The following is a 15010-nucleotide window of genomic DNA, read 5'->3' as shown; positions in this document are numbered from 1 at the left end:
ATGATGAATCCTATTTCCTCACCTCTCAGCAGAAAAGTTATGGGTTAGAGGTATGTTGCTATTGTTTTTTAGTAGAGTCTAACTCTCCATGACCCGACTGGGGGTTCTCTTGGCAGAGATACTAGAGTGGTTTGTCTTTCCTTCTTCAGCTCATTTTATACATGAGGAAACTGAAACAAAGAGGGTGAAGTGGTTTGCCCAGAGTCACACAGCTAGTAAGCATCTAAGGCCATATTTGAACTCAGGTCTTCCTGACTCTAGGCCCAGCACTCTATCCACTGCGCCAACTAGTTGCCCCAGGTTAGAAGTATACCAGGAGATACACATTTTCAGACGTGGTTAATGGATGGATTTGTTTTATGTGACTATGTTTTTTTGTAGCAAGGGAGAGTTTTTATGGTTTTGAGGAAGGGAAACTTGAGGGGTAGAGGTGATAGTAATAGTGAAACTAGAAAAAAAGGAAGAGAAGAAAGAAAAGTCAGTCAACAAGCATTTATTAAGCACTTACTGTGTGCCAGGCACAGTGAAAAGAGTGTTAATGAATCATTAAAAAAGATGAAACATTAGAAAACAGCAGAAAGTTCAGGAGGTGTGACATTCAGGCAAGGGTAGGAACTACCAGGGGTAGCTAGGTGGCACAGCCCTTGAGTCAGGAGGACCTGAGTTCAAATCCAGCCTCAGACACTTGACACTTACTAGCTGTGTGACCCTGGGCAAGTCACTTAACCCTGACTGCCTCGCCAAAAAGAAAAAAAAAAGAGTAGGAACTACAACATGTTAAATTTGAATTGTCTATCTGTTTCAAAAACTGAGCTGTAACTTGTAGAGATTCCTGGTTTCCACATCAATCATCTTTTTTTTTTTTTAAAGGCAATGGTGGTTAAGTGACTTGCCCAGGGTCACACAGCTAGGAAGTGTCAAGTGTTTGGTCTGAGGCCAGATTTGAACTCAGGTTCTCCTGACTTCAGAGCTGGTGTTCTATCTACTACACCACCTAGCTGCCCCATCTTTCTTTCTTAATGTTCATGCTGTTGCTGGTTCTCAAATTGTTAATAAAAGGGAAAATTTTAAAGAAAAATAAATGAAGTGCATCCTGTGAATACTTAATCTATTAAGTTAATTCTTACTTGGCTGAGTAATGATTTATAACATTCATCTTTGAGCTAAATTGTTTAGGTTTTGATGGCTTCGGAATGTAAATAACAATTGTTTTTTTGTTCTGGACCAAAACTCTGAAGGTCTTCCCCTCCCAGATTGTTATTTTTGTGATGGTAAATCAGGCTGTCTTTTGTCTGGATTCTTACCTAGCCCTCGGCCATTGAATGGGTGTTGCCTCAGACAAGCTGAGACCTGGCAAGACCTTCATTCAGAAAGGCCAAGGTCACCCACTGCATCTTGGATGTCACCAGTCATCCTGACTTTTGTCCTGCCATTGGACTCCAATGACTCTGGAGGAGGATGTGAGGCTGACGACTTTTCAAAACTCTGCCTCACTTAAATCCAATTCACAGGAAAGTCAACACTTGGTCCTCTTTGAGAACGAAAGGCCAACAGCAACAAAGTTTCCCCAACATACCAAGGTGTATCTTATTTCCACAGAGTTGTACTCCTACTTCAAAGACATTCCTAGAATTGCTGCTGCTGCTGCTGCTCATGTTTGTCCTTCATTCTAGAAGAGGACCATGACATCAGGAAGGTGATGTCATGATGTGTGAGTGAATTGGATTTAAATGAGGAAAGGCTGTGCAAAGCCACCAGCCTCATTTTCACCTCTGGAGCCATCCAGGTCCAGTGGCCAGATGTAGATTAGGATAGCTGGAGATGGCCCTGGATGCAGCGGGGATCCTTGGCCTACTTAAACTAAGGTCCTTAACAGGTCTTAAGGTCTCTTAACAGGTCTGACTAAGGCAGTGCTCATTCAGTGATTAAGGCTCAATAATAACGTACATCATAATAATAGCAGCAACCTGTAATACTATAAATGTAAAAGTGATTGGAACAGATTCTCCTCACATTTGAAAACATGACTATCAGTGGACAAGGAGAATTTAGAATCTTAATAGCACACAAGGGCTCTTCCTGACTTTAGAAACAAACTGGAGATAAAATTTAGAGACATATTTAGAAATATTGATTTTAGCACTTGTAGCTTTGGAAAGATAAAGGTTGGAGGATTTAGCCCCATGTGAAGTTAACATGGAATCCAGTTGGAAGGGGTTCTGGACTTGGATTCAGGATAGAGATGATGGCTTCTGGCTTTCCCTCTGATGCTCATTAGCCCATGCTGGGATATTTGATTTCTTGGTAATCCTTTTCCTCACCTGCAGCTCACAAGGATGTGGTGAAGACTGAATCTAAGAGCATATGTGTAAAGTGGACTGACAGTTCCCAAGGCATCATATCATTGTTATAGATTGGTTTTCTGTTACTTAAAGAACCATTTCCATTGTAGCAGGATCTATCTTTAAGCTTCCTACAGAATACTCACAGAGAAATTAGGAAGCAGCACTTAGCCCAGTGCCTGGCACATCTTAGATGCTTAATAAATGTTCGTTTACTTCTAATGACTTGTGGTTAATCTTACAGATACTGTAGTTATTACAGTGGAAACAGTTATCTAGGGACATGGCACTCTCTCCCTTTGGAAAATTATTATGCAAATATTAAAATGTTTGGAGACCAAGTTAATCTAGTTTTGAGACATAGTAAAACAGATTTTGACCAAAGTCAATCCCTCCCTAGCTGAAGTTCCAACTGAAGAAGAGGTTTTGAATGCCATTAGGATCTTCTCATGGAACAAAGAGCCTGGTGCTGATTCTTTTCCAGCTGAGATTTACAAGGCGGGAGGTCCATCGCTCATATAAAAGGTGACTAAAATTTTCTGGGTTATATGGCAAAAGGGTTAGGGTTACTCCCCCAGGAGTTCACGGATGACTCCATTGTCCATCTCTATAAAGGTAAAGGAAATAGATTGGCCTGAGAATGGGGCGGGGGTGTCTCAATATGTCACTGCTGGCAAGATTCTTGCCAGAGTCATCCTTTCTAGGCTCATTCTTCACCTGGAAGATGATCACCTACTAGACAGCCAGTGTGGCTTCAGAAAGGGCTGAAGAATGGTTGATATGGTGTTCGCTGCCCAACAACTCCAGGAGAAATGCCAGGAGCAGAACAGAGGTCAGTATATGTTTGTCAATCTGACCAAGTCCTTTGATACTGCCAGTAATGACAGCTTATGGAAAATTATGTCAAAACTTGGTTTCCCAGAGAAATTCATCAGCATTGTACGTCAATTTCATGACAGCATGCTCGCCTAGGTTCTGGATAATGGACAATGCTCTCGTGCTTTCCCAGTCACCAGTGGAGTGAAACAAAGCTATGTGCTTGCTTCCATGATTTTTAGCATGATGTTTTCAGCCACGTTGTCAAACGCTTTCAATGAGGATGAACATGGCATCAAGGTCAGCTACCACAATGAGGGTAAATAACTTGAAAAGGCTACAAGCCAAGACCAAAGTGGAGGGAGTGTTGGTGCATGGTTTTCTGTTTGCAGATGATGGTGCACTCAATGCAGCCTCTGAAGCTGAGATGCAACAAAGTATGGATCGATTCTCTGCTGCTTGTGCTGATTTTGGCCTAACAGTTAACACCAAGAAAACACAGGTGCTGCATCAGCCACCACCACACCATCCATACATGGAACCATCCGTTACAGCAAATGGAGAAAGTTTGAATATTGTGGATAAATTCACTTACCTTGGCAGTATATTTTCTAGGGATGTGCACATGAATGATGAGGTTGTCACACACGTTGTCAGAGCTAGCTCAGTATTTGGGAGGCTCTGAAGGAAAGTGTGGGAGAGAAGAGGTATTAGGCTGCCAACCAGATTGAAGGTCTGCAGAGCCATTGTGCTGACCTCATTGTCGTATGCCTGTGAAACCTGAACAGTCTGCCAACGCCATGCCTGGAAACAGAATCACTTCCATTTGAATTGTCTTAGGGAGATTCTGAAGATCACCTGGCAGGATAAGATACCAGACACTGAGGTCCTTTCTCAAGCTGAACTGCCAAGCATTCAAACTCTACTGCAGAGAGGATAACTCCAATGGTCTGGCCACATTATTTGAATGCCAAATTACATTTGCCTAAAAGACTATTTTATGGAGAACTTACACAGGGCAAGCTCTCACATGGTGGTCGGAAGAAGCAACACAAGGACACTCTCAAGGTCTCTCCCAAGAGCTTTGTAATTGATTGTGAGACATGGGAGACACTGGCACAGGACCGTCCAGCATGGCACACCCTCATCAGAGAAGGTGCCGTGCTCTATGAGTGAAGCAGAATTGAAATAGCTCAAAAGAATGTGAGATGTCCAGATTTAGAGACGTCTCCTTCCCAAACAGTCATATAGATTGTTTGTGCCTGGCCTGTGGTAGAGTCTTCCATGCTTGTGTTGGTCTAATCAGCCACAGTCGGACACATTGTACATTGACCCTTACGTAATGATGTCATTAAGTCCTCTTCAAGCATAAAGGACAACAGCCAACCAACTGGTCTTACTGCACACATGCGGAGCCTCTCTGAGGCTTACAGACCATGGACAGTGAGCAGGTCTGAGGAGAGCCCTTAGAGCAAAGCCTAGCTGGCTTCCCCAGATTTAGCACCTAGTCCTAGGCTATGGCCTTGGCTAATTTATGAGATGGTTTCCAGTGGCTCCTATGCTCCTGTAAATGATGAGACAGTCTGATGCTGTTCAGCCGCTTTAGTCCTATCCAGCTCTTCACAAATCTCCTTTGGGGTTTTCCTGGCAAAGTTACTGGAGTGGTATGCCATTTCCTTCTCCAACTCATTTTTACAAATGAGGAAACTGAGGCAAACTAGGTTAAGTAATTTGCCCAAGATCACACAGGGAGTAAGTGTCTGAGGCCTGATTTGAACTCAGGTCTTCCTGACTCTAGGCTCAGTACTCTATCCACTGCACTACCTAGCTGCCCTAAGTAATCCTTACACTCCTTTAATTTATGGGACAGTCTGTAAATGACTTCTGGGTTCCAAGAAAAATTAATATTGTTATATTATTTAATAAAAGGCAGCTAGGTAGCTCAGTAGATAGAGCGCTGGGGCCGAGAGTCAGGAAGACTCATCTTCCTGAGTTCAAATCTGGCCCCAGACACTTACTCGCTGTGTGACCTCAAAATTGGCAAGCACTACAAATCAGAGCTTGACTTATGGCTTTGTTGATTCTAGACTGAAGAAAGTTATGGGGGAAGTGTTAATAATGCACATTAAACTTAAATGTTTGTCAAAGGTATAATCCCCCTGCTTGATAATGAATTAATTACAGGGGATAATGAAGTAATCATTGCATCTCTTTGGGGACTTGATCAGAGATTGCCACTCTTGAGCCCCAGGTAACCTTCAAGGCTTGGTGAAAGAATCCCATAATTTTAGAAAGGTGCAGTTAGGTGGTACAGTGGATAGAGGACTAGACCCCAAGTCAGGAAGACTCATTTTCCTGAGTTCAAATCTAGCCTCAAACACTTATTAGCTGTGTAACCCTGGGCAAGTCACTTAACTGTGTATGCCTGTTTCCTCACCTGTAAAAAGAGCTGGAGGAGGAAATGGCAAACCATTCCAGTATCTTTGCTAAGAAAATCCCAGATTGGGTCACTAAGAATTGAATACCACTGAACAACAAAAAATATGTCTTAGCAATATGATGAAAAAATGCAAATGGAGTCTACTTTAAATTCTGTGTATTTAACACTTCCCCTCCCCCCCAATTAATACTCTTACAGAAATTTTCTAAAGACAATCTGGCATTGGAGGGGATAGGGGAAAATTGAGTCACTAATGTACTGTTGATGGACTTGTGAACTGATCCAACCATTCTGGAGAGAAATTTGGAACTGTGCTCAAAGGGCTATAAAACTGTACATACCCTTTGATCCAGCAATACCACTGACAGGTAGGTCTGGATCCCAAAGAAATTTTAAAAGGGGGGGGCAGGGACTAAAAAAAAATATTTATAAGATTTTTTTTGTGGTGGCAAAGAATTGGAAACTGAGGGGCTGCCCATCAGTTGGGGAATGGTTGAACAAGTTGTGGTATATGATTGTAATGGAATATCATAGTGCTATAAGATATGACAAGCAGGATGATTTCAGAAAAATCTGGAAAGACTTAAATGAACTGATACAAAGTAAAGTGAGCAGAACCAGGAGAATGTTGTACACACTAATATTGTACAATGAAGAATTGTGAATGACTTAGCTTTTCTCAGCAATACAATGATCCAAAACAATTCCAAAGGACTTATGATGAAAAATGCTCTCCACCTCCAGAGAAAGAACTGATGGAGTCTGAATGCAGATCGAAACGTGCTGTTTTTTACTTTCTTTTTCTTTCTTTTTTTTTTCCTTTGGGTCTGGCTCTTCTTTCACAACATGACTAACATGGTAATATGTTTTGCATGATTGAACGTGTATAACCTATATCAAATTGCTTAATGTCTAGTGGGAGAGGGAGAGAGGGACAGAATTTGGAACTCAAAATTTTTTAAAATGAATGTTAAAAATTGACTTTACATGATCAGCTGCTCGGTGCCTGTATTGTATGACAGACCAAATGCCTACAGGAATTTGTGGCTGGGGCGGACCACTGTCTTTCTTTCCCAAATAAGAAAAAAGATGTCACTGAGCAGAAATGGATGGCTTTCTAAATCCAGAGCCCTGACCCACCCAATCCAGGGGCTGGAGAAGGAACAGAGAAGAAAGGCCAAGTGAAGGCAGGAAGGAGGGCACACCAGCATGGTCATCAGACCTAGTCCCTCAGGAGGAGAGCTTCCTAGGAAACCAGAGTGCCCGCATCCTACCAGACAGGGGGAACTCCCCCGAGACCTCCCCACTAAGGGCAAACAGAGGCGCTGTCACTTCATCATTGCTGTCAGGGAAACCATAACCTGACTGGTTCCAAATATGTCTCTGAAGTTTTCTGTCTGAAGGACGCTAAAGTTAGCCATTCCTCTCTCCATAGCCAGGGCTTCCCTGACCTCCCTACTGCTCACTCAGTGGTCATTGCTAAACACGTCATTCCCCACCTGGTTCTGAAGCCCTTTCTGAGACTGTCACACCCCTTCTGTGCTTTTTTCACTCAGACCTCCTTTGCAAGGTGAGATATGACCGGATAGTGAACTCGGGTCCTACGTGCATGGGCCATTTGGCAATCAGCCAGTGAGTCAATAAACACATATCAGGCATCTCCTACGTGCCAGGCACTGTGCCAATCACTGGGCACACAAAGGAAAGCAAACAGTCCGTGCTCTAAGGGAGCTCAAAGTCTAAGAGAGGAAACATGTGTAAACAACTAGGTACAAACAATCTATAAACAGGATAAATTGGAAATAATCGCTAGAGGGAAGAGACTAGGATTAAGGAGGATCAGGAAGGTTTCTCACGGAAGGAGAGACGTTAGCTGGCAAATGAAGGAAACCAGGGAAGTAAGAGGCAGAGTGGAAGAAGGAGGGTGTTCCAATCACAGGGGAGCATCAGAAGATGGAAGAGTGAGGCAGCGTGCCATGTCACTGACAAAAGATTACGTGCTGGAGTCGAGGGTGGTGGCATATTGTAGAGGTGCTAGGCTATGGGCGGCTTTAGAAGCCAAACAGGGGCTGATAGGGAGCCATGGGAGTTTGTTGAGGGTGGGGTGCCATTGTCAAACCTGGGCTCTAAGAGTCGGAGGTATTTAGGATTAGGGCTAAAGTGGGAGGCTGCTGGAGTAACCGTCTCCATTTTCCTCACTTTTGCAGCTGCCAGAGTCAATTCTGAGCCAAGCCCCGGAATGTCTGCGGTCTCAGCGAGTCAACAAGGTGGGCTGCATTTCAAAGGCAGAACCAGTTGAATTGAGCTAAATCCCACAAAACCCTAGTCCCCAATTCCTCAGTTCTCTCTAGTCCCAGCTAAGGATTCATTAAGGCAGCTTTTTTTTTTCTTCTGCCCTCTAAAAACAAAGTTTGATTGTCAGTTACCACAGCAAACAAGGAAGGATTAGTCCAACAGCCCGCCCTCGTAATATTCCTCTGCCACCTGGTAAGACATGTGGCAAGGCCACTTATGGGGTGTCTAAGACCTAAGGAAGGGCTGTGGGTTCCCTGTTGCTCAGCTGGCCCAAATCCATGGACGTATCACCTTGCATTCCCCTAAACGGGGGTTCTTTTCCGGCCCAGGATTTGGGCTCTGCTTTCTTGTCCATCCCCAGACTCGCTGATGGTCAATTCTGGTTGCTTTCCCCGCCTCCAGCAGGCGCTTAGGGCCGGGCTGACCCCCAAGAGACTCATCAGCCCCGTTTTCACACGACCTCTCCAGAAGGTGTTGGGTTTCCAGGGAGTCCCTCTGCCCTCCCCTGCTCTGCAGGTGCGCAGGGCGGACTCCCCCTCCACACCCCCAAAGGCTATCAGGCCTCGGAGGAGAAACTCCAGCAGAGCCTGCCCGGAGTTTGCTTCCTTAGCGTGTCCCATGGAGAGCAGAGCAGCCCTGCCCTCCCTCCCCAGCAGAGGCCCCTCCTCTAGGTGCAGCCTCCAAACCCTTCTCAGGTGTGACCTTGGGGAGGGAGGGATAACCAGCCCCTGCTGACCGGGGGTGGAGGGGGTGTCAGGGCTATTCCTCATTCATGGCGCTCCTGTAAGTCTGCCACTGTTTCTCTCTATGCCTTTGGAATGGCACCTGATTGTGGTTGCCCAGCATGAAAATGCCGATGATAATAGCTCACTCTTACCTAATGATTTAAGATTTACAAAGCATTTGATACACATACAGATCCTCCCAACCTCCCTGGGAGGTAAGTGCTATTATTATCCCCATTTTAGATGAGAAAGCTGAGGTTGAGACCGATTAAGCGTATTTACGCAGGGTCACCGAGGATTAAGCTTCTGAAGTAAGATTTGAAATCGGGTCTTCCTGATTCCGGGGCTAATGCAGCTCTCCAATATTCTGTTTTGCTGCCTCTTAATTTTAGTTTCCTCTGGAGGAAATGGCAAACCACTCCTGTGTCTTTGCCATTTAGGGTCGCAAAGAGTCAGAAACGAATGAAATAATTGAATGGCAATGTGTAGAACTTTACAATTGCCTCATGAATTAGTACCAGATGGCACAGTGGCTAGAACAGCTGAACCTAGAGCTGAGAAGACCTGAGTTCAAACCCCAGATGCTTATGCTAGCTTTGTGACCCTGGGCAAATCCTTTTAGTGCTGCTCAGCCTCAGTTTCCTCATCTGTAAAATGGGAGGTAACACTAGCACCTACCTCACAGGATATCTCTGTGTCCCCAGTATTTCGCCCAGCGGCTGGCACAGAGTTAGCTTAATAAGGGCTTGAGGGCTGGCTAGCGTAAGCAAAGTGCTTTGAAGTGTAAACATGCTAGCTTGCTCATAGCTGTTATTATTGGGTCTGCTGTTAACCATACCACCATCAATTAGCACAAGTAGCAGAGAGACAGAAGGTTATTTTGAAAAGTGAGCTGGCTAGGCTCTGGGCTGAAAAGTCCAGGTGCCTTACTCCTTGTGCTTATGATCAGGACATCTACTCCAAGCAGGAAAACTGGCTCTATCCCACTTGGGAAGACCCCTGAGAATCCCAGGTCGCCACCAGTCCCTCCTTCTCACGCAGATCTCCACGTAGCCAATGGAGATGTCTGATTATCGTTGGGTGTTGATCTGGCAATACAACTACTATGGCTGTACCCCAAAGAGATCGTTAAAAAGGGTTGCATGTTCATAGCTGTTTGCATGCAGCCTTCCCTGTTAGCCTGTGAGCTCCTTGAGGGCAGGGACTGTCTTTTGCCTTTCTTCACATCCCTGTTGCTTAGCACAATGCCTGGCACAGAGTAGGTGCTTAACAAATGTCGATTCAGTGAATGACTTTGTAAAAATTCAGACTGATTTTATTCAAATGTAAAAATGTTGCTTTTTCTAATTGCAGCAATGAAATTGGATTCACTTTTTCCGGAGTGATGCTGGCTACATCATACCTACACTCTGGTGTGTCTCCCCCTCTGTCAGCAGCTAATAATTAACACCCCAATTCAATTGAACATCAATTAGCTTTCACAAAATAATATTTACAAGCAGACTCAGACCTGAGGCAGTTTCTACGATAGCATTTATTGGTGCTACCAACTTCAAAGTCAAATGAAGCATAGCCGCAGAATGAGTCTGAGTCCTGGAGGTTATTGCTTGGGGCCTCCATGCTGGACTGTCTGGCTGCAAAACCCAGACTTTCTGAGGCACATTCTCTTGACTTTCCAGAGTTCAGGATCATTTTCAGTTGTTTTTCAGTCATGTCTTGTCTTACTCCTCATGGAGTTTTCTTGGCAAAGATACTGGAATAGTCTTCTTTATTTCCTTCTCTGGCTCATTTTACAGATGAGGAAATTAAGACAAGTGGGGGTAAGTGACTTGCCCAGGGTCACACAGCTAGGAAGTGTTTGAAGCCAGATTTGAACTCAGGATCATAGACATCTCTAATCATATTCACTTAAAACCAGGAAGAATAAATCCAGAAGCCACAGTAAGGTAGAGGGCTCATGGACCACAATAAAGAGGAAAGGTGTCCCTTCCCACCAAGGGATCAATCTTTGCCTCCCAGCTTGGAGGAGAAGGCAGGAGTGAGTCAGGCCCTGTCCCTGGCTGACTAATACCTCTTGCATGCAGTGCAGACTTCCTCTTCAGCAGCACATGGTTAGCGGCTGTGACCAGTTATAGACTGTCTGTGCGTGTTCCAGCCCACATGCATTTCTGCATTAGCAGAAAACACTGTGCATGCTCCCAGGGACTGGGCTCATTGGCCATCCCCATTATGTAACATTTATCAGTTGTCCCTATGTACTCAGGAAGGGAGGAGACCCGTCCAAAAGCAAATACCGTCCATTAGTGAGAGGCCCTGGAAGGAATTCATTCCTAGACAATCATTGACCTGCCTCCCAGCAGTGACAGGCACCTGCCACCCAGGACCAGCCGAGAAAGGAATCTCCAGGGGCCTGCAATACTTCCCACATCACCCTGATTCCGTAAGGCCAGCAGAGCAAGACATAATTTTTAAAAATAAAGGAGCTGAAATGTGCGTTGACACTGGATTTAAAAGACCAAATGCACTCCACATAGTCCTCATAAGATCTATCATAGGAGTACGAGGGGAAGTTGGGTGGTACTTCAGTATCCTCATCTGGTAAATGGGGCTAATAATAGCCCCTGCCTCCCAAGGTTGTTTTAAGGATCAAACGAAATGATCTTTCTAAAGCACCTCGCATATCTTAAAGGTCTTTATAAATGCCATTAGCTATTATGATTAGCAATAAAAGATCTGGGCTTTCTCCTGCTGAAACTGTAATGGACAAGCCCGGGAGACTTCTCATCTTATCTCCTGTGCTGACTGGTTAAGAGATTGTTCTGTATCAATTCGAGGCACACGTGAAATGTGTCAACGCTTTCCATGTATGGGCTCAGGGACGTGGTCTAGAGAACCAGTAGTCTTGTCACTTCATCCGGCCCTGGGCTGGAGCCTCTAGAAGGGTCAGGGCCAAGTTCTCCTCGCTCCTTCCAGGCCTATCTCAAACGCTCTCTGTGCTCTCTCAACTTATCAAGACGTCGGATGTGATGCTACCGGATGGCTCCCTTAGATGTTGGCTCACCACCTACTTCACCTAACCCGTCTCTGCCCACTAGTGGTGAGCCTGGGGATGGCCGGAAGGTCCCCAGGGGCAAGCAAGGCCCACTGGTACACAGATGCCACACCCCAGGGCTAAGAGGAGTCCCATGTTCCTTCCCAACGAAGATAAAGGTCTTGGCTTCCAGAATGGATGTGGTGGGTCACCTTTGGCTGCTCCCCAGTTCTTAGCCCAGTGCCTGCCACGTAGTAGGTGCTTAATACATTTTATTCACTGACCGCCTCCTCACAGATATCTCAGAGATGATCTAACTCTGCCCAAACAGAACACAGACTGACCCAACCAGTCACAGGGAGCCTAGCCCGCTCCCTGGTGACTACAGGAATTTTGTCCTTCAGCTGCCACATCAATATGCCAGAAATTCAGACACTTCCAAGTGTCAGACTCAGTCCCGTGTTCCTCATAATTCACCAACTCTTTCCCCAATGACACCTGCACCCTTCATGCAGGAGACAATTTGGCTGATTCCCCATCAAGGAACACTATCGGCCCAGGTTCTAGAGTGTCACCAATATCCTCTTTTGGGATTGGTAGTACACCCTCTGGAAAGGGAGCAGCTCCTAGGACTCTCAGTGCAATCATTTGCCCTCCCTCGGGCTTTCTGAGAGAGGTCAATGATGGTTGTCAAAGCATTAACTTAAAAAACAGAAAAGCCAAACCACACCCCTGTAAGCCACAGTCTTTTGTGTCTGAATGTACCTTCAGACTTAAGGAGGATAACCAGTAAGATGCAGGCCCTTGGCTTCCCTTTTGGGCTCTGCTGGCTCCATTATCCTATGCAGAAGCCACACTAATTATTTATGCTCTTTGCAATCCACATGTTAGCCACAGTCCTATCCATGCCTCTTGCCTCCTAATATAATGGAAGGATCAAAAGGTTTTAGCCTGGCAGAAAGGAAAGGCATGCAGAGTTTGGGGACCAACACTGTTAAAAGTAATGAGGATAAGGAGAGAGAACTAAATGATGTGGTCTATCAGCCTCAGCATCCATCTCTGGCCTCTCTCCTGAGCCGCAGGCTTGTGCTGCTGACTGCCTCTTAGACGTCTCCAGGTGGACGGCCCGTGGGCGCCTCAAGTAGGGTACCAGTCTCCCAGTCACTCAGGCTTGAAACTTCAAGGTCACCCTCCCCTCCCAACTTGTACCCATTCCAAATCTCCTTCACAAACAGGTTATGAACAGTCAAGAGACTGAGGCCTCCAGTAGAGACCCTGGAACCCTAACCCAACCCTAACCTGGATCCCGAAAATGACATTTTGCATCCTCCATGGCTCCATCCATCCAGTCAGTCAGTCACTAAACATTTATTAAGCAAGCATTGTGCCAAGCACTAGAGGTACAAAAAATTAGCAAAAGACAGTCCTTGTCCTGAAGGAGCTCACAGACTAATGGGGGAGACAAGAAACACACAAAACCATTGGGTGGTTGATCATTGGCCTTTGCGCTCAGAGAGGACCAAATTGTGTCGCCGTGTCTGGGTTAAAGTCCAGTGTGGCTGACTGCGGCTGACCAGACCAACATGAGCTCAGAATGCTCTACCGCAGGTCAGGCACGAGTAGTCCACGTGAACACTCAGGGTGGATTCTCTAATTTTGTACATCTCACGTTTCTTTTGAGCTACTTCAATTCCACTTCACTTGTAGAGCACGGCGCCTTCTCTGATGAGGGTATGCCATGCTGAGCCATCCTGTGCCACTGTCTCCCATGTCACAATCAATTCCAAAGTTCTTGAGAGAGACCTTGAAAGCGTCCTTGCGTCGCTTCTTCTCACCTCCGTGTGAACGTTTGCCCTTTGTGAGTTCTCTGTAAAATGGTCTTCTAGGCAAGCCTAGGTTTGGCATTCAAGCAACATGACCAGCCCATTGGAGTTTTGCTCTCTGCAGTAGGGTTGGAATGCTTGGCAGTTTAGCTTGAAAGAGGACCTCAATGTTCAGTACTTTATCTTGCCAGGTGATCCTCAGACTCTTCCTAAGACAATTCAAATGGAAGCGATTCAGTTTCCTGGTTTCACAGGCTGTCCAGGTTTCACAGGCACACAACAATGAAGTCATCACAAGGGCTCTGTAGACCCAGTCTAATACCTCTTCTCTCCCACACTTTCCTTCAGAGCCTCCCAAATACTCAGCTAGCTCTGACAATGTGTGTGACAACCTCATCATTCATGTGCACATCCCTAGAAAATATACTGCCAAGGTAAGTGAATTTATCCACAATATTCAAACTTTCTCCATTTGCTGTAACGGATGGTTCCACGTATGGATGGTGTGGTGGTGGCTGATGCAGCACCTGTGTTTTCTTGGTGTTCATTGTTAGGCCAAAATTAGCACAAGCAGCAGAGAATCGATCCATACTTTGTTGCATCTCAGCTTCAGAGGCTGCATTGAGTGCACCATCATCTGCAAACAGAAGATCATGGACCAACCCTCCCTCCGCTTTGGTCTTGGCTTGTAGCCTTTTCAAGTTAAAGGATTTACCATCAGTGAGGTAGCTGACCTTGATGCCAACGAGCAAACAAATATGTACAAACAGCTACATGTAAGAAAAATAGGAAATAATTCAAGAGAAGGAACTAGAATTAAGAGGCACGTATGTGGCTTCAGTGTCCATTAACTTAATAAGAGGAGATACCCTAGGGAATGGGCAGATCCTGGTGAGTCTGCCCAGTGTGTTGAGCTCCAGGCTGTAGGTAGGCATGTGAGAGAGCCTTGAGGAATGGGACAGAGAAGATAGCCATCTACTCTAATTCTTAGGCGGTGGCCATAGGGCTGGCCCTCCACTGGACAGTTCAAAGTTGTCCTTGTTGGGAATCATGAAAAATGGAGACATTTTGCTGATTTTTTCCCCACTGCTTACAGTTGTTTGTGTGACATTTCTACACCCACCAGAAGCTGAAACAAAGTTACTTAACCAGGTTGGGGCTGTTTCAAAAATGGCAGAGGTTGGGTTCGTTGCCAATCAGTCCAGTCAGTCAACAGACATTTATTGAGCACCTACTATATGCTAGGCACTGTGCTAGATGCTTGCTATGGGGACAGGGGAGGTATATGATGTTGTACTGTGTGTGTGGAACCATGTGATCCCCTGTCTGAGAATGAAGTAGCCATGCTTGCCTAACTGGGTTCCTTGCACCAATCAGAGCCCTCAGATCACCCAACTGTGCCCCAAATTGTCTTCACCTAGCATAATGTCCCACTCGTCCCGTCTTGGTTTGCCCCTGCTGATCAATAGCTGCATCTTGGTGCATCTGATTGGCCAGGTCAGCTGTCCAGCCTCTCAGGGTCCATGTCGGCGATGAAT

General features: G+C 45.5%; 1 long non-coding RNA gene across 2 annotated transcripts; it reads left to right on the top strand.

Moving 5' to 3' along the window:
• The first annotated feature begins 7421 nt into the window (after positions 1–7421).
• On the top strand, positions 7422–11347 carry LOC110219983 (uncharacterized). Of its 2 annotated transcripts, none has more exons than XR_013482653.1 (3): positions 7422–7559; positions 7806–7865; positions 9972–11347. It is a non-coding gene; the product is annotated as an uncharacterized LOC110219983 (long non-coding RNA). The 2 variants fall into 2 exon arrangements; XR_013482652.1 differs by having other exon boundaries at positions 7422–7629.
• Positions 11348–15010: the final 3663 nt, after the last annotated feature.

The sequence above is a fragment of the Phascolarctos cinereus genome, unplaced genomic scaffold, assembly GCF_003287225.1.
Source record: "Phascolarctos cinereus isolate Bilbo 61053 unplaced genomic scaffold, phaCin_HiC Scaffold_726;HRSCAF=1367, whole genome shotgun sequence".
NCBI classification, from domain to species: Eukaryota; Metazoa; Chordata; class Mammalia; order Diprotodontia; family Phascolarctidae; genus Phascolarctos; species Phascolarctos cinereus.
This window is presented reverse-complemented; position numbering and strand designations above follow the sequence as displayed.